Source organism: Pleurodeles waltl, chromosome 3_1 (assembly GCF_031143425.1).
Source record: "Pleurodeles waltl isolate 20211129_DDA chromosome 3_1, aPleWal1.hap1.20221129, whole genome shotgun sequence".
Lineage (NCBI taxonomy): Eukaryota > Metazoa > Chordata > Amphibia > Caudata > Salamandridae > Pleurodeles > Pleurodeles waltl.
Window position 1 is genome coordinate 1,315,536,408 of NC_090440.1, and position 20,667 is coordinate 1,315,557,074.

Consider the following 20,667-nt stretch of genomic DNA (forward strand, 5'->3'; position numbering starts at 1 on the left):
AAATCTTTGTATCTTTCCTAATGCGGCTGTGTGAACAGATGAGGCATGAAGGCCAAAAGAGAGCCTATTCCATATGAAAGGACAGAACAAACCCCCAGGTATAGCCCTCTTAAAGCGAGGAATCTGAAACCGAGCCTGCAACTTCGATCTTAGAAGTTTCGAAAGAGTATTTTCCACCATCACGTCTAAGAGGAAGGTTGGGCTCCTTTTCTAAAAGGCCTAATAGGTACGACAGAGGATCAGTTTGAATTTTTTCCTGGGGAGCAGTTGAAGGGATTGCTCCCTCTAGGCACCATGATCACACTTTTGCTGCCTCAACAATAATAATCACAGTGCCATGTTTTTAACCTGCTAGAGTGCTTTTAATGCAGGCTCTGACTGATAAAGTGACGTAGGGGCCATTCCAATAATCCAGCTTGGATCGAACACAGCTCTTAACATCTCGACTTAAGAGTGTGAAGGAGTGGCAGAATCTTTCTGAGGATCTGCAGAAAAAAAGCTTAAATCGTTTTTTTAAATTTGATGATTCTATGAATGATCATATCAAGTGTGCTGCTTACTTACTTCCTGACTCCCTATTATGTCGACTGGCATGTGGGCAGCAACAAATGAACTTCATTTCTGCCTGTCTTTGGCAAGTTTCTGTACAGTGCCCCGGCCTTGGTTCAGGATTTTCATTTCTGTTTCTATACTTCACCTCTTTTGTGTTCTTGACTTAGAGTGTGGGGCTGGAATGTTGGAGGTACTGCATGGTAGAACATTGGGGTTTCTAACACAAATGGTTGAGGAAGGTGAGAGAGACCCTTGGCATGAGCAGTGGTTGTTTGTCTGCTCCTATAAACGAATACAAATAAAGTTACTTTTGTTCTGCATCCGGACCCTGTGTTCTCTACACATTGGTGATGATCGAGAGCAGGAGTAGGCTGAGAAGGTTTTAAGGAGCTTATGAAGGCTACTGTATCTAGTATTCAGTTAGTGGTAAAAGAAGTGTCAGGAAGAGGCTACAGTTGGCCAACCTTCAGGAACAGAACTCAGATGTCCTTAAAGAAGAGTCTCTCTGAAGCGCGGGCACAGAGTAAATGCATATTCAATAAGGTCTCGTAGTGCGCATTCATTCATTTTGAAACTATAACTGATGGCCAGGTTTTGCGCGATCTGATCGTAATGAAAACTCAAGGCAAAAAGTTCAAGAAATTGAAATGATGCTCAATGCTACTGTTAAATATTGTCAAGATCGCTGAGCAATTGGAAGAATTTGTACAAGAAATCAGAGGAAGTAGTAGGAATGGTGGTGGGGATTGGAAAAGTTCAAAGTCTGTTGCAGTTATTAATGTTATTAAGGTTGATAAAGAAAAACAATGTGCCTAACAGGAGAAAAAATTCCTACTATTTGTTATAGATGTGGAAGCAACTTTCATTTGGGTAATTTTTTAAAGGGTTGTCCTGCAATTGAGCTGTCTCGTAATCGCTGTAGGAAAAAGGGGCATTTTGGAAGAGTCAGCAAAAGCAAAGCTGAAACAAAAGTTTACTGTGTTATAGAAGAGAAGGACTGTGTAGGATTTAATTCAAATACAATACTCTGTGTTAGAGGTGAAAGTGTTAACAGTTTTCCTGAACGTGAAATTGACATTAATGTAAAGATTGCGGAAGTCATGGTAGATTTGCGTGCCTGCCAGAGCATAATTAGTAAATCCTTATGGGAAAGCAACTGGAAGAATGAAAGGTTGATAGCTCGTGATGTACGCCCTGGGGATCATACAGGTCACAAGATTGATTTATTGGATTACATCTGGAGGAACGTTAGATTTGGTGATAGAGTACATCATGGTAAAATTTATGTTGCTGTCAGAGGTATTCTATTTTTGAGTGGCCTCAACAACTAGAGTTAATAATAAGATTAGATCCCAATGCTGTAACCTCAGTGTATACCCTAGGAAGTGCGAATGACGAACAACCGGTGAGCAATTTTAAGAGTGAATTTCACGAATTAGTCTGCAACAAGTTAGGGAAATTTGTAAGATTTAAAAACAGACTGAACTTACTCGACAATGCTGTCCAGTTAGACATTAAGTTCGTAATGTGTCTTTTACGTACAGGTCAAAATTGAAAGCGAGGTTGAAAGAGCTATATGATAGACAAGTTATTCAACCTTTTGAGTCCTCACCGTGGGTTTCACCAGTTGTTATCACATTCAACTGTTCAGAGGAGCTCAGGTTACGTGTAGACCTTGTATGTCCAAACAATGAGATATAGGTTTTTAGACATCGTTTACCAAATTTGCACTAGTTGGTTTCTCTGTAGTTGGAGTCACTGTGTTTTCACGTTAGGCTAGCTAGCGCTTGTCGCCAAGTAGAATTGGACGAGGGATCTCGTCATCTAACAGCTTTTGTGAACCCAGAAGGTATTTTTCAATTTTGCAGAATGTCTTTTGGACCAGTCCAGCATCTATATTTCAGCGTTTAATGAAAGAAATGCTGGAAAGCATTGATGGCGCCATTGAATTTCAAGATGACATATTGGTTTTTGGTTGTGATGAGGAGGAACATTTATTTAATTTGAGAAATATACTTTGTTTTTTAGTCCAGAAGGGTTTAACATTAAGAGTGGAACTGCAGACTAAAATGAAAAAAAGTTGAATATTTGGGACACAGTATTTCCAAGAATGGTATTAAACCAAAGTAAGATCACATAAAAGCTGCGGTGAGTGCTCTAGTTCCAAAAACAAAGGTCAATTAATGTTGGTTTTGAGTTTGACTGTGTGCTATTCAAATTTTAATGATAATTACACTACCAAAGTTGAACCTTTACATAGTTTGTTAACGAAGAAAAATGAATTGGTGGTGGGGAGGTAGTTTGAACAGGAAATTCTTTTGTTGACCTCAACCCTGAATTTGTTAATGCTCTTTTCTTAAATCTTTCAATTGGGTCAATAGTGTGTTGTTGCTGTGGATGCAACTAATTGTGGGTTGCTGCTCTGTTTGAAAGAGATTAATCCAAAGAGTGGGTAGTGTCTTATGCCTCCAGAACATTGAGCGACTTTGAGAAAAAATATTCTGTGATTGAGAAAGAGTTTCTGGCATGTACGTGTGCTGCTCATCATTTTAGACAAATTCTATGGGGCACACTGTTTGTTTTGAGAACCGATCATAAACCCCTATTTTATGTACTTTCTCCTGGGGGTGAGAGGTGTTTGGCAGCTAGACTGGGTCAGTTAGCTGTGAAACTTCAATCCAATCAATCTAAAGTTGAATGTATGTCAGGAAGAATTAAAGTGCATGCGGATTTTGTTTTTGTTGACATTTTCCATGGCATGGGAGTTTAGTGAGGAGGATGTGGAGAATAAATATGAGCTGGCATACACTGTGGAGGACATCAATGGCTTGTATCGTTTGGATGATGAATTTAGGTTGATTTCTAGGAAAATGTGGGAAAATTAATTGAGAGGTGATGTCAAAATGATGTTGGTTTGTGACTAGATGTCTAAAGGTTGGCCTGAAGAGAGGACATTGAGTGCCAAACCATTTGTTACCGTGTGCTCCCGTTTGAGTTTGCTTCTGGGCCATGGAGGAAGTTTTTGGTCCTTTTTGCACTGTACCCAAGAAAGAAGCTTTTGCCTTCGTTTTAGTTGATTATTTTTCAAAATGGCCTGAAGTTAGAATGACTGAGAAAGTGTGCTCTGAGATTGTAATTGAATTTTGGGTGGATGTGTTTTGCAGGGAAGGGTTACCAGATGAATTGGTTCCAGATCATGGACTCCAATTTGTGAGTAAGAAGTATGAAAAGTACGTACTGAGGTCTGGTATGAACATAAAAAAACATAATTATTATCCACAGTCAAATAGACAAGATGTGAAATTTAACTGAGTTATTAGGGAATCCATTCATGTGGCCACTAAGGGTGGTTTACCCTGGAGGAAAGTGTGTAGGCCACTATATTGTCATATCATACTGTATACAATTCTGTAACTGGGTGTTCTCTGTTTGAATTGCTCTGTGGAAGGGAACCTAGAACTAAGTTGGCCCTTTGCACTTTGAAGGAGTTTGGTAGATAAACTGCTGTGGACATTGATTATGAGAAAATCAGAGAACGTATGGAAAGTTATCAAGAAAAAATGAGGAAAACGGTGAACAAGAACAGGGGAAAACATTCTTGTGTCAAAAGTAAACCTGGTGATTGGGTTTGTGTCAGGAAACCTGTCTTGTTAGGCAAGGAGTTATTTAGATGGTCAGATCCCATTAAAGGTGTGGAAGTTTAGGACAGATCTGTCAAGATTACAGGAGGTAAGGTTTGGAACATGAGCAGAATTTCAGTTTGTGCTAGTCCGGAGTGTGCAGATTTAGCTGTGCTCAACCTTCCGAAGAATCTGGAATGTGTTTCTTTATGTGCCTGTGTGTGAGAGCGCACACAATTCTGTGGGTGAGGAACATAATTCCTTTTCCTGGAATGGCAATGAGCATTCTCCAAGAAGTGGAATCAATTCAGGAAGCAATTCAGGGTGTGTAGAAAATCAATTAGGACGGAGTTCCCAAATCATATGGTCACCTGCAAAGTTTTCAGAATTCGTTAGGTATTAACAGCATATGTTATCATTTTTTATTCTCTGTTCATTGCGTTTTCTTCTATTAATTTGTCCAAAGTATTTTTCAGATTTTGGATTGTTTATAATATGTATCCTATGTTTTATATTATGACGTTATTTTTTTGTTTTCTAATGGGAAGAGGTGCATTGTCTTCTTAACCTAAAGTGTGATAATGGAATGTTGGAAGAACTGCATGGGAGAACATTGGGTGGTTGGGTAAGACAAGAGACCTGTGGCATAAGCAGTGGTCTTCTGTCAGCTCCTATATACTTATTCAAAGAAACATATTTTTGTTTTGTATCTGGACAATGTGTTTTCTCAAGCTTTTTGGTGTTCTTTGGCCTGATTTTGTTCCATTGGCCTGCTTTTGTTCCATTTGCCTTCTTGGGTGCAGTGGAGAGCTATTCTTGTGGTGGAGTCTTGTTCTAGTCTGATGGGGTGCCCTATCAATCTCTGTCTACTTTTTTTATAGCAATGGTGTCCATGCTTTCTTGTTTGTATCTGTTGAGCAGATCTGACAGCAACTTCTAGTTACAGATTCCTTAGCTTATAAATTCCCCCCAGGCATCAGTCTGGATCCTGAGATTTTTCTCTAGCAGCACCCCTGCATGCCATCAGGTGCCGTTGTTCAGCTCCGCATCCATCGTTGACATCTTGCCCACTGGATATGATGTCACTGGACCTCTATAGGCGCCACCCTGGTGCGTTGATGTGATTTCTTTTCTTTCTGCATCAGCCTGCGCTGATGCAAAGAGTAGCTACCCCTCAGTCACTTTTTGACTGGTCTTTTTCAACGTTTTGTTGAGCATTTTTTAGGTTTCCCTAGAGAATGTCGCCATGTATGACTGGGTTCAAGCCCTGCGGATCCTGTCATCGGGCAATGTCCATGATGGATCCACACCTTGTGTGCTTTTGGTATCTGGAGCGCAGTGGCGGCCGGCAGCTTTAGGAAGGGAGGGGGTGGGCGGGAAGCACGTACACACTCATTCTTTCACACACACACACGTACGCACGCACATCCATTACCAACACTCATAACATTCAAACATGCACGCACATTCATTTTAAAAGATCCCACACACACTCATTCTTTCACACACACACATGCACACATGCACATCCATTAACATCACTCATAACATTCAAACAGGCATGCACGCACCAAACATTCATTTTAAAAGGTCACACACACACTTACCTTCAGCCTCGGAGGTACCAGGAGAGTTGGGACTGCTGTCTTCCCTCATTGGCTGACCTTATGTCAGCCAATGAGGGAAGGCAGCAGTCCCAGCCTCGTCACAGAGTGGGATGGGGTCAGTGAGGCTGCTGACCCCCCCCCCCCCCACTCTGTGACAAAGTGTCACTGATTGACACCCGCCCTGGGCGCTTCAGGGCTTAGACCTGAAACGCCCAGGCCGAATTCAATGGGTGATGCTTTCCTCGTGACCCAGGGGAGGGCCTCGAGGCATCTTTGCTGAGCCATGGAAGTCACGCCCATTCATCATCCCATTCCAAGTCCTCAGGATGGTCGGGTAAGTTGAGGCATATGAAGGAGTCGAAGAACAACACGCTTTCTTTGACATCACCCCATGCGTCGGTCAAAGGGACGAAGGAAAAGGAGCATCATCGTTCCAGGCTTCAATCCTCACATCCTGATCGGCTCCACGCCTCCCTAAATTTCCAGGAGCCGAAGCATCCCCTGCCCAACTCCGAGAGTTTTATTAGGCCATGCACATCATATTTGGGATGTCTGAATCCGCTGGAGATTCCTCTGGCCTGGTGAGGGCCATCTTGGATTCTGCGCCAGTGGCTTTGACCTCCGCCCTGGGGGGGTACCCATGGATCCATTCCTGGACACATTGTTCAGCATCCTGGAAGTATTCCTGGCCTTGTTCATTCTGCTCCTGAGGTCACTGCTTGCCTCTCCATAATGTCTAATAGTATTGCCTAGGTAGGTGAACTCTTCAGTTATGGCTAGATTCTCGCCATCCACCTTGAATAGGTTATGGGTTTGGGCTATTCAGTGGCATGACCTCTTGAGTTATTTGTTTTGATTGTAGGGCCCAGATGCTCTCCACAGATGTGCAGGCAAGATGCCTTTCTGCCTATGCTATTGTGTGAGGGCAAGGCTAGGTCATCTGCTTAGTCAAGGTACTCCAGCATAGAGAATAAGGTCCATCTGATGCCACTGGCTTGGTCTTCTGTTGTGATACCCAGGTTTTTATCCAGCCTACCAGAACCGGTGCAGGCTACAAATGCATGGGCCACTGCTCCAGACCCCTGTTGCATCCACACCATCAGGGATGGCAACCTTGTTTTTCATCCCCACTAATCTTTAAACAACTTGCAGCCATCCCATCATGACTAGCCATTAAGTAGACCTCCAGATAAGTGATGGAACTGTCAGAATCATGGATGTTTCAGATCAATCCAATCAAAAGATGCCACAAGGTTGCAATAAATAATTACTATAGCATGCAATAGCATTTGTGCCTAACGCCTTTAGAGTAGGAGCTTTCTTAATTTCATCAATATTCGAAGCCAACTGGATTCATCCAGGAACCTTATTGAAGGAAGCATTCCCAAACTCCTTCCTCAACACAAATAGGAGCTTTGACTCAGGAGAAACCATCCTTATCTGCAGTAGTGTTCACCTCAACCACCTGGAGTTGTGATCTACACCGGTTTCCTGCCTTAGGATGCAAATATGGCCTTATAGCCCAGTAGATGTGATGGGCGAGCTCCATAACTGTAGCAGAACACTCCAGTGACAAGGTTGCAAAAATGGCCAATGATCCAAAGAATTATGCAGCACTCGATATTGCAAGACTGCTTCTCGACACAAAAGCTGCTTGTGGCTAAAGCACTTTATTCAGCCTGACCCGCTCTGCTGAGTTCTAGGACTTTATTCTTTATTGAAACAACATACTTTCATTTGGCAGAAAGCCATGGGCTTTTCAAAGGTCTAGATGGCAATACTTTTCTTCACATGTGGCAAGCTTGTATTGGTGAATGTAAATTTAGTGTGCAGTATGCTCGTGCATTGCAAGACTCAGTCCTGGGCGAATTCTATTTGCACCATTGTAAAACATTTTTAGTATGTAGCAGATGTTTTTGGGCATAGACGCATACATTAAGGCACGAAGAAGGTGGCTCGGTGAATTAAATGCTTTCAGCTGAGGTGTTGTGCCTTTCAGATCACAAGTCTGAATCCTGTCAAGGGCAAAACAGCCTTCCTCCTTTGGAGGTCAGTAAATTGAGGACAATTAAACCAGGTAATAGTTTTATCACACATGATAATGCTCCTGGTTTTACTGCTGCATGTTGTAAAATTAACATTTATTATGGGTTGTACAGTGTAGGCTGAAATTGTGTGTACTAAACGTTTAACACTTACTGGTATAATGAAAGAAACACTGTCGTTTTCTCTCTTGCTGTGTGCAGCAATCAACATTTTCTGTAGCACCAAGTTTTCAATTTCTATGCAGTGCTCTGACACCTATGAGGCCACGTCCGTGCTACTGTAACTCTTGTAAATAAACAGTAAGCAAATACACAGCACAGCAACAGTGAGATCCGAAGTGCTGTATACAACAAGTTCATATTATTACTTCTGTTAAAAAAATAAATCCACACACATATTTCAATAGAACACCCTAAAGATACCAATAAAGACAACATCTATCAACCAGAATCTTTGTCCATAGCAGAAGAGTAGATGTCCCCAACCCTGTAAGTCACCATTTGGATCCAGTGAGAGTCATTTGTAAAAAAAAAATATACTATAATCTCCAACCAGGAGAACTGATTATTTTGAATGCACTTTTATTCTTAGACCATTTTATCAGTTTATTACTCCTACTGGATTAAAATGGAGAGATTAGATCTGTCTTGCTTAGGATCTAAAATGGTTCTCTTTCAAATGTTGCACTTTTGGAAGGATTTCATTCCAAAGATTCACCAAGCTGAATTTTTGAGAGACCCGAGTGCAAAACTGATCTCTGTGTCATTGTGAATCTTGCCTTTTTGCTCGACTCAATTAATGGATGACCCTCTTTGGCTAGGGATTCACCATGAAGAATCTCTATTCTTTTATTTTTTTTTATTTTTACTTTTCATATCTTTTTTCTAATATCCCATGACCAAACGTGTCTGGCGCTTTTAAAACTTTACCAGACTAGAAAACGTTTTTCTAAAGACTTATTTCACACCCCCATGGAGTTTGTATCTTACATATTCATGGTGATGCCGAACCTCTCAATGCCGCAGTTTCCATATTTAAAAAGTGTACCATTTGCTCCAAGTTGGAACAAAGCCTGCTCTTTAACTCATCTTCCGAGAGCGGCCCACATCCATGTCCTGTCTGAGTGGAAGTGCTTTATCTTCGCGCGTTAGCGAGTTACTTTATCGTTATTCTGCTGGGCTGAAGCTTTCACACAAATTATGCATGGTAAATTAACAAGGGCCGTCTGAGGGATTATTGTCTGTGCGTGCACACTGCATCCGTATCATTCACGACTGAAAACAAAGTTTACGGTCATTAGTGACGTGGCGGGGGTAGGGTGGACACCGATTCACGCATCCGTGGGTTATGGCTACAATAAATTGGATAAATTAGCTTAAATTTGGGTCTTGGGAGCTAAAATGCTGCTTTGACAATGAGAGCTAGACAGAATCCGCCTGTGGGCCTAGGAGGATCCATGGCTCCCTGCTCCCGATCGTTGCTGGCGCGCAGGAAAATTTACCGCCTTTTCAGGGACTGCACCACCAACCAGGTAAAGGTTTTTCTGAGGGTTGCCCCATTCTTTCCCGTTGAGATGTTTGCACACTGTGAACATTTCTGTACAGAGTTCAAATGCCTAGCGGGCGCCTTGGAACCCTGTAAAAGGGCATGCTTTGTTTCCCTGCAATAACTTTGCTGCTTCAAGGAGGCAAAAAGAAAGTTTTTGTGCCATGCCAGGAAAGGGGCTGCACTTGAGGGGGTATTTGCAAACAGTCTCTGAATTTTTTAATGCAGCGTAGATTTCTCGTTAACGCAGTCTCGTGGTGCTCTACGCCATGTTTTTGTGGCTAAATACAGGGCTTACGAAATATCAGAATAAATCCCACACATCGAAATGCAGAATCATTCTGTGCCAAGATGGGTCTAAAATTATTTTTAATAGATGTTTTATAGCACTTGATGCCCGCGTCCAGGCACCCTGCTCATGTTAATCGGATGCTGCTAATTCCGAAAAAATCAGTGCCTTTTTATCGTTTTAAGAAAGAGGAAAGGCTGAGTCTTGTGTTTGCTTGCGGTTTCTACATCAGATACAATATCCCCCTGGGCTATTTTGCTGACCAAAGAGATGAGTTCCTCACTATGTGTCATTTTACAAGCCTGTCCGGTCTGTTTTGGAAAATGGTTAAGAAATAAGTATTGAAGGATTGTTTGTTTGGAGGAAGATTTGAAATTGTGTATCTCAAGATGGTTTGGAGCAAAATAAAAAAATGTATACTGCCCCTTTTGTGTGAAAATACACTATAAATAAATAGTGACCTTTGTTATTTGTTTTCGGCGCGGTTTTCAATAGCCATTGGTGGAGGAATTTGGTTGAATGATGGACTCGTGGGAGAATCCAGCTGCGCAGTGTAACATGGTGCCCTCCAAAATGTGAGTAGGAGCCCCTGAGTCGCTAACATCTCACAGGTATTCATTGGCTAGAATGGCCCGGAGGTGTAGGGGGCCCGCGTCCGCCGCAGGGGCCTGTGTAGCGGCCCTGGAAGAAACCTCAACTAACATGTACGACCCGATTCCCAACAAATGGGAGGAGGTCCACGCATCATACATTTCAGCCTACGATTTGCCAAGTGGCGGAACACAATGGCTTGGAGGGGGTGTTCTGAAGGGTTTGCACTGTACTGCCTGCGCTACGCCCCTGGATTTGTGGAGAGTGTGAAGTGTGACCACGGACTCTCGGAGGGTTTGCATCGACAGTCTGTACAAGCCGTACATGTCTGTGCGTACACGTACACATTCACACTCACCTCTCTGCAGAGTTAGCACTGTCTGCAGGAGTAAACATGCCAAGTGTGCATTTGCACGTTTTATTTTTTACTCCACACGCAGCACATTTTCTCATGTGGAGAAAGCTCTTCATTTTATCGTCTAAAATATTGTGTCGTTTTGGACACTTTTCCACCGTATTTGCTCATATACTCAAATCTTTTTAGAGGTGAAGATGTGCGCAAATGTGGGGGGGGAGAAGTAGGGAGAGTGTTTGTGAATACTTACGAAGTTGCGGTTTTGGTAGTGTTCACGGCCTCGTCTTGGAAAGCACACGAACCTTTCCTTACATTTTTTTTTTTTACAGTTGCGGAATATTCACAAAGCAAGTACATTTTCACCAGCCATGAATGAAGACATGGTCGGAAGAATTCAGGCAGTGGGGATTCTGAGAATCCGGATTTGGGAATTACGACCGTATAATTCCACTTTTTGCAGTGGTAAATGAGGTTTACGGCTGAAGAGGACAGTTGTGAATTAACTCCGGAGACTCCCTGGCGCCTAGAAGGACCCTTGCCTGCCCAGGTCACCATAGCTCTAACCAGGCAGCACAGAAGCATTTTCGCAATGAACTGTGTCGCTCTCTATAAACTTGAACTTCATGCTATGTTGACACTTGATTACGCTTCTCGCTATTAATTATTTTTATTGTAACACCACACGGTTATTTAGGGCCTTAAACGAGATAACCAGCCCCACAGTTTGAAACTAAACGTTGAGGGCTGATCTACCCAGCAAGCCCCCTCTTTGCCTTAGCAATCATGAGCAGCTGTAAAAACACAAGCCCCCTCAGGCTTTCAAGTTACAACCGGCGGAGAGCTCCAGGCTCAGATTGTGTTACAATAGTGAAAAAATCGCACTGTTTCATAAAAGAGTGAATAGTAGGAGGTAACATGTTGGAAGCACTAGGTGATACGGGCAATGAAACAGGGAGAAAACGATGGTTTGGACAAAACCACGCACGCAGAGTGTAAAGGCTGCTAAGCCAAGATTAATACACTAAAGTCTGATCACATAGATGGCACTAGTCTTCGGGAATTTTGCATCGGTACGCTTTCACACCAGCATTTACATTGACTGGTGCAAAAGTGACATTCGCACTGACTGATTAGTGCAAAATGCTCTGTTTGCCTAGCGCAATCAGTAAAAGTGTTTTGTGCACATTTTGCTGGGTGCAAACGACGGTGCAAAATTATACTAGTCCCTTTTTTTGCCTAACACTGGTGTAACATACATGATCGTGCTACTCCATAGTCCCCCGCACCTCAATGGCAAAAATTAGCCAGGAGGCAATGTCCCCTTCTCTAAGGAGCCGAGATAGAGGCAGACGTTTTGATGCATGTTTCGGCAATGAAACATGGCAGGCCACAGATCTGGGTTCCTCATCCTACCTTGGCAGCGGAAGGATGTGGTTAGAAGGCCGGTCTCCACCTCCCCTCCTAGCGATCTTCGACTCCCAACACTTCGCCGCCTGGAGCAGAAGAGCGAGGAGTTGTCGTGTGATTGAGTCTTCACAAGGAACCATTACTAATATTAGGCAGGCTTATGTTGGCCTTTTATGTGGCGTCTCATATCCCGCAGAGAATGTTCCAGGCGACCAGGCTAATCGCTGTTATTCATATCAAGATATGCAGATGGATTTGGACTCGAGTGCCGCTGTCTGACAGGCCTCGCGGTTGTAACTACCAGTTAGACACGCAAGAATTACTGGTGCGAATGCAAGGGAGGGAAGATTTCTGCTTCTAAGCAGTGCACTGGGCATGATAATTGCTTCATTTCGTTTATTTCCAGAAGGCAATGTATTTACAATTGTGTGCAGAACTGAGCTCTACTTTGCTGTATGAATCTAGAGGAATTGTCTTATTCCAAGCAACTGACTGTTTCAGTGTGCCCAAGAAATATTAGTAGTAAGTCACTCATAAGGGTAGGCCAAGCCATGTCCATGACGATCACTGTAACGCGTCGGTACTTTTTTGCTATTAATAGTCAGAGACCAGTTACACTAGTGCAAGAGCTGGAGACCCTTAAGGACCTGCATTGTTGATAGTGGCAAAGCGTGGGGCGACTAGAGAGGACCTGTCAGCCCTTCTTAACTCCCAGTATCTAGAAAATCCCTGACGATAAAATGCTGCCAAACATGGCCACAAACATAGAGCCGAGGAAAAATGACTAAGCATCTTCAGGGAGTGGAAGAGAAATAATCATCCAAGAGGATTTCACTGACAATGATGCTAAGATGAGACCATGCTGGCATTGTATTGTGATCAAAACAGGGATCGAGGTGGTTGTCTCTGCAATCATGTCATTCCTACATCTTGATTGCTCAACTCTGTTGAAGCCAGCACTACTAGCTTTTCGTTTAGAAAAAAAGCCTTAGATTTTTACAAAAATATTTGAATATGTTTTGGTTTGATCAGTACCTCTTCCAAGAGAAACAGAACTCGTAGGTGATCAATATTAGCAAGTATTATCAACGTTTGGCAAAAACTGTGATCTCTAGCTCTTGAAATATTGATACCATATTATCTTTGCAGAGCTTGGCTAACTCATTGAATGATGTCTACCCAGCTTTACTTCACCAAAAGTCTCAAACCTTAAAATAAGAGAACTATTAAAGATATTTTTAGAATCAGACCAGGGCTCACTGCTCCCTGGTCTGATTGTTCTTGCAGTGGTTACTGGTGAAGAAGTATACTCAATTACTTTTCCAGGTCGTTGCACTTTGATGGGTTAAAGGTGTATAGGGGTGTGTGGGGGGGCTAGTGAGGGAGTTTAACAGCCTGCCATCAAAGGGATTCGACCAAAAGCACACTGGCATGCCCGCTGTGGCAGTCTGCTCTGCTGATGATGAGACCTCCAGTGTCAAGTCAGTGGGTCGCACAATAGTAATCTTGGAGTATGTTTGGAAGAGAATTGCCTTACGTTGAGGAAGTTAATAAAAACATAACTTTTTCTGTGTCCTGATGAGTAAGACCAGCAGCTCACGGTAGTTTTCCCTGTTATGTGACACCATGTCTTTCTTGAGAGCCACACACAGTGCATCTGTTTCTGTGAAGCATGTAATCCAGACTACAAAACAAATCCCAATCTAAAATAACTGCATCAACAGTGCAACTCGGCCGCCCAGCCGTTCAGCCTGAAACTTCTGGAGACATGGCTTCTTACCAGCATTTGTGGCTAGACAATTGCAATCAGAGGGGCAGAACCAAGTCACCCTCCCTAGAAAAGACTTCCTGCCTAAACGACTTGCAAAGCAGGCACTTGATAACTTCATCATATTTGATTTGTTTCTTCCCAGCCTCATCAAGTATGGTGGTAGGGCTTCGACTTTGAAGTGTGTTCCTTAAGCATGGACAGTAACACATTAGCATTCACACCCCTGGTTTCCTTTAGCGCTAAGACTCCGGAAATATGCCATTACACCCAAATGCCTTAGAAATCTGGGTGGAGGACCTCCACCTGCTCTCTTCGGGGGATATTCCCAGACCTTAGAACTGCCACCCCACTTAAAGGGGCTGGTGTTGATTGGGTTCGATAAGTGCAATGTAATATAGCTCAAACAATGCTAAAATTGTAGAAATAAAATAAGTGCAGACCCAAAAGAGCATCTTAGATCCTCTTGCTTCCACATACAGGGGCTACCAGATCAAGGCTGCCTAATCTTGATTTGGTCTCTTACCTCTTTCTCCCAGCAACCTACACTTCGTGTCTCTTCTTTTTTATCCTTGCCTTCTCTCTTTGTCACCCTTTTCTTACCTTTCTCCATTTTCTGCCTTTGTCTCTCTTTCGCTGGGTGAAAGTCTGATGATGGAAAATAACTCTGGGCCCCAAAGATAAGTGCCGGTTCCCACCAACGGCAACCACAGACCTAGATGACGCACTGAGTTGACCTATATACAGATACTGCTTGGCACCAATTCCAGACAAGAATAGTACCAGCGGGAGAGTCGGAGCAACTGCATTTCCTGAGCCATAATAAAGTTAGCTGGAGTTTCCCTAGTGCCAGGTCCTCAAGCCATGAGTTTATGCCAGGTGCCAATGACATCTAGATATCGAAGTGTCACTTGAGAAAGGTGAAAATGCTACCCAAGGCATCATCAACAGCCTTTTAGGCCTCGAAAGTAACTGACTTACAGAATTGCTAAGCAGGTGTTCATGAGCCAATAGTATTATGTGGTCTAATTGTCTGGAGTTACTGTTGTCTGTTATTTATCGCAGGAAACCCATTGCTTTGGCATTAAGACAAACATATTTCCCATTAGTCCAGTAGCGAAAATGTATCGGTTATCTAATTTCTAAGGGGTGGTCCTCATCACAGGGAACTGAAGTGCAATAACAAGTCAACGTGAAAACTTTTAGGCAAAAAACAATTACAAAGTATTACTGCAAAGTTGAAAGACCTAGAATAAACATAATGCAAAAAGTCAGATAAGGTAAAAAGAAATAGTTCATATTTCCTATACATATTAAATGTGCAAGCAGCAATTAAGGCATAGATATATTAACGTGGGAATTGTCTTGCTAGACTGTCATAACTAAGCGCCCTCCTCTAATTCATCCACAGGCTTTGTTCTGAATTTCTTGTAGGAAAAACATTAGTCACAAGAAAACACATTAAAAAAAAGCAATGTGTCCCAAAACCTCTGCAATGTCAATTTTACATGGTAAGTTTTACCATTTACCTAAAAAAGGATAAACATTTAGTGTTATACAAAATTGAACTTGTACGGCGTATCCTACCCCCTTGTTCTTTGAAAGAAACATGGAAACTTATTTCTAACTTTTTGTGGTAACCCTTTATGATAGCACAAGCACTTTTCAACAATCTGCATAGCATAAAGTACACAACATTAATGTAAGAATGTCTAAAGATAGTAAGTGCTATATCTAGAGCAAAAACCATCCAAGATGGTAATTTCTGCAAGTACGTAACTGGTAGCTTTAGTTTCAATACCTGAGAAGCTATAGAGTATGGAGATGATTGTAAGAGAAGCTAACATGAGTTGTAAAGAATTGGTGGTGTATGATCGTAGTTGCAAAACAGAAATAAATCTGGCAACTGCATTTTGCACAGAGTTCAATTGTGGTAATATTGAGAGAATTAGGTCAAAATCCTCCCCACCATCCACTCCTGATGATGAAAGTTATGATGTAACACTGGTCAGGAAATCACTGGGGGAAATACCCATGATTACATTCCTCAAAATGTAAAGCTGGTAGGTCTAAGAACTTAGTCGTCGATTCACAAGTTCGGCATCAAATTAGAAGCAAAGCCCAAACAATTGTCTGCTGGTGGTAAAGAGGGAACAGTTCCAACAGATGTCAGTTTTAACATCCGTTTTATATTGGTACTTTAGAATGAGGGGAAAATAAATGTTCCAAAGTTTGAGGTATCAACTTTAATAAACATGCAGACACCTGATTTTAGACAACATTGATATGACTCCTCAATGGCCAAAGTGGGAAAGAGGGAAAGTCTGACGTGGAAGTTTCCATCTCATCGAAGTGAGTCCACCCAACTACAAGGGATGAAACTGTACTAAGATATTTTTTCCTAAACTCATGCACACAGATTGCAAGATTTCATAATTCTAGTTCTAACAAGGTATTCCACATTCAAACAAATAACTTTTGTAATCCTGTGAGATACAGACCTTGTTGTATATTGCAGGCATTTGGGTGGTACCATGTTTACTTGCTCAAATATTAGTTAAAGTTGATAGCACACGACCTTATATATAATTGACTCCTTTGAGGAATCATCTCATATCTCCATCCAGTAAGTTACATTTCTGGTAATGGCTTTATCCCTGGAGTATTGAACCCATTGCTGGAAATAACTGAGGCCATGGTGTTAATTTTGCAGTCTCCCATTGTGTTCAAGGAACACTAACTAGCACTCTTTCCATATGAAATGTGATCCAGGCACAAGAAGAAAAATAATTCCACCAAATTGTATCAAAAATCTGCCCTGCAATATCAACAATATTTTACAGTCCGTTGTGTGCCTGGAAATTTGTTTCCTATCATTTTAAGTATCTAAATGCAGTACAGTGTTCTTTCTCAGTCTTAAAATGTGGCTCCAGCCCCTTGGGCATCCATCGATCTAAAAGTAGACCTTTCTGGATCTTAAGGCTGCCCTTATAGGAATTCCCATGAATTGCAGATTCTCCCTGGTTTTATTATGATTTCTCCTCTTATTTCACGTTTAAGGTGATGTCTTCATAGTCTGCCCATCGTTCTGCAGTACCTTTTGAGGTTGTTTGTGCCTAGGTTTGGTGGTGTTCGTACAACTGATTGTATTGTGGATTTGTTGATAACGATAGCAATTTCTTGAAAATTCTTCAGACCTTCGCATGAACTTAGGCCAGTTTTGATGTAGGTGATTAGAACTTTTTTGAAGTACTAAGTGTCAGCATCTTATATTTTTAACTTTTTCATTAGTTGGTAAGGATATACGCACTGCTTCTTCTCGATAGAGTGCACTCATACACATGTACATGAAAAGTGACATTGGGCAGCTGCATTGCATGCAAAGATATGTGTGTTTAGGTGTAACCCATAAAGAGTTTGTGTGAAAAACTTCAAATCTATAATACCCCAAAGTATTTTCCCTTGATCTGAGGAATGCTAGGATTATCCAATGAGGCTCGCAATATTTATAGAAAAAGCATTACGGTACTTAGTCCACCAGTAACATCTGTCTTCTTTTATTGGAGCATAATCAGTTTACTTGTGTCTAGGCCTGAATTTACATAAGACAGTTACCTCGTATAAGGGACCAGTCTCTATTTTGAAGTCAGTCTGGGTTATGTTATTGTAGGCAGCGTACTTAATCCTGATATAGTTATTAATGGCAGTTACAGAAGCAGGATACATATCCAGAACCCATGTCCCTGAATTCTATACACTGACACCCACTGCCTTATCACATCAGAAACTGCCCATTGCTTGAGAAGAATGAAAGCTTTTCCAACTTTCCACTGTTTCGATTAAACATTCCTGAAACTCAGCTCAGGAGCCCAGGGACAGGAGGGCACCTGACTGTCACTAGCGCTATACACATAATCCTTGTTCTCGGCTGGCGTGTCACTCTATCCACTCACAGCAGATGTGTAAAAGAGACAAATTGTTCACCATTGCTCCTGATTGTGCATAGTGGCAAAGAGCAAAGTAACAGTCAAAACCATTACCTACCAATGTTTTCGTCTTTGAAAAGCAGAGAGATGCCTTCTCCCCTTGAATAATTTAATGCTGGAGTAGATGCAAATGACCTGTCCTGACTAGAACCGGAAACACAAGGGCTATGGGTGTCACCAATCTCACTGCATGCTCTTTTTCAGCACAGTGACATGGTTCATGGTGGGACTGTGTTAAGCCTTTCATACTCTTCCACAGAGACAACTTGAAACTGTTGATTCAACACTGGCATGTTGACCAGTTGGGTAAACAGGGCTAGGTAATGAATGAGTGCTTGTAAAATAGAATCCATTCTGAGGAAAAGTTTGTGGCATGTGGGGAGTGACGAAGACCAGTTCTCTGCTCTTCTATCCATGGCAGGGACACAGGTAAATTATTTAGTTTGTGGATGTTTCTAAAGACCTCTCATAGGTTTGTTACCAGCAGAAGAGAGGGAAAATGTGGTACGATTTAAAAAAAAAAAAAAAAAAAAGGATATGTTTAAAAACTAAAAATTGTGATTCGGTTGTGGCACCCATGTTTCAATTGTGACAAGTGCAAACTCAAAATTAAACTTATAAAACCTTCAGATACTCCAAGGAGTGTTCAAGTGCAACAGGTGTGTAGACGACTGATCAGTGTATATGTATAATATGAGACACCTGCTAAAAAGCTTAATTGAACAGCCAGGTTTTCAAGCTGTGTTTAAAAGAGCCTTCATCCTTGACAGCCCGCAGATGCAGAGGGAGAGTATTCAAGCTAGCAGCGGCAAGCGCAGAAAAGGAGGTTCCTGCCTATTTCTTCCTCCTTGTCTTAGGCACCACACGGAGCAACGCATCAGCTGAGGATAGGGTTCTGGAGGACAAATAGTGAAAGAGTCACTTAGATAGATATTTAGGACCTAATCCACAAAAAGCTCTCTAAGCCAGCACCAGCCCCTTAAACCTTACTCTCACCCGAATGGGCAGCCAATGTAGCTCCTTGAGATGGCCATGAACAGAAACATTCTTGGGATATTCAACAGGAGCCTAGCAGCAGCATTCTGTACCAATTGGAGCCTCTTGAGTAAATACAGTGGGAGGGCCCAGTATAGTTCATTGGCATAGTCTGTGGTAGACTCCTATTGTAGTAACAAGACTCCTGGATTTTGGGCCGCAGCACCACTGAGTATGGGAGACTGAGTCTGATCTCATACCGTGTGACAGCTGTTGGCCTAGCCCTAGCTAGCAGCACCTCACCAGTATCAAGGGTAAATGTAATTTGTGGCAGTCTATCGAATGACACTCACGCTCCTTGGGAAAGTTGTGGTGGAACAGATCATACCCCTTTCTCTAGTATACAAATCTCAAACATGCAGAGGCCGAACAGAAACAGGATCCTGGTTCAATAGGTTTTTTTTGCAGCAAATGTGTTGCATATTAAAAGGCATGAATTGTGATTGACGATAATAAAACACAGGTTATTACAGCAGTGACCAAGAAAGTGAAACACAAGAAGAGTCCCACTATATTGTCACAATAGCATGTCTAACATCTCTACCAACAATACTAAGTATTTACATGAGAGCAAGTAGGAATGGTAACCCTAATCCACCCCTCTGGTCCTGGGAAGGAAGCCCGACCCCCATACCTGCATTCAGACGTGAAGAAGTCTATTAGTCCGCTGGCGTCCTCTCACGTAGACAAAGAAGAACCAAAGTGATTCAGGAGAAACTGCGGCAATGTGCAGCATGAGATGACAAGCTGGCTGGAATGACCCCTCCAGGATGGTGTGGACAGTGTGATGTTTTATAATAAAATATCTATTGTTCTAAGAACTGTCCTGACGTGACAGTACATATTTTTCTGTGTGGGGGAGACAATGTACCCTTTGTACCGGCAATACCCTTTAAATATTGTGTGCAGCCTTGGGATGAGCATAGTATGAAAATGCTGTGCAAAGAAATAACAAGTTCTGTGTGGAAGGGCAACTAATAAAAGAATGAAAAACATCTCCATTAAAATGAAGCTTTGGTAAAATAATAAAAGAAACAAAAGTGAAATGTAACTAGGTGAGCGGGCACAGGCCTCAGGCCCAGGGCTAAATAATGTGACAGTGTAAATGCTAAAATAACCTCACAACAAGTCCAGCCAAGATGTTATAAGGGCATGGACCACCATCTTCTGACAGAAGGCAGAGTGAAGGAACAGAAACTTGCTCAAGAAACGCAGTAAGACAAAACAACTCCCCACTGTGCTCTCCACGTTTGGTTTAAAGGACAATTTACTCTCAAACTTCACTCCAAGGTTCTTCACTACCATGGTGGGGGTTGGTGAAGAAGGAACAGAACTTGGCCAAATTTCAGCATTCCACTTAGGGGGAGGAGATCACATTCCTCTGTCTTGCTTGTGTTGCACTGAAGGTTGCTCTGACACATCCATTGAAACACAGCTGATAGATATGCTTCAAATCTGCATTGGACACCAGTGATGTTTCCGTCCGAAGTAAGAATAATCTGTGTGTCATCAGCATAGGAGATTACCTGCGCACCATAGGATTCCACCGCGGTTTTCAAAGGAGACATATAGATATAGAACATTGTCGGACTCAAAGCAGAACCCTGGTGAACACCCAAACTCAAAAGACTTAGTCAGATGCAAATAGAGGCATCCACACCGACTGCGACCCGTTTGATGGAAAGGAACTCAGTCAGGTCCACGCTGATCCACCAATCACAGTGTCCCACAAGTGGACAGTATAGGACGGGAAACCATATCAAATGCTCTGAAAGATCTAAAAGCAGCAAAGCCACCTTCTTCCCATTGTCTACTGCCATTTTAATAGAATCCGAAACCTCGACCAGAGCAGACTCCGTGCTCGAA

The 20,667-nt window shown here is 42.3% G+C and overlaps 1 protein-coding gene across 3 annotated transcripts in view; it reads left to right on the forward strand.

Annotated features, from left to right (window-relative positions):
* SEMA5B (semaphorin 5B) overlaps positions 1 to 20,667 on the forward strand; it is a 715,815-nt gene that overhangs the window by 248,292 nt on the left and 446,856 nt on the right. The window contains exon 1 of one of the 3 annotated variants that reach the window (XM_069224668.1): positions 9,281 to 9,356. The exons of the other annotated variants lie outside the window; for them this stretch is intronic. The gene's annotated coding sequence lies outside the window, so the exon portion shown is untranslated. Of the gene's footprint in view, positions 1 to 9,280; positions 9,357 to 20,667 lie in introns of those variants that run through there. 3 annotated transcript variants of the gene reach the window in all.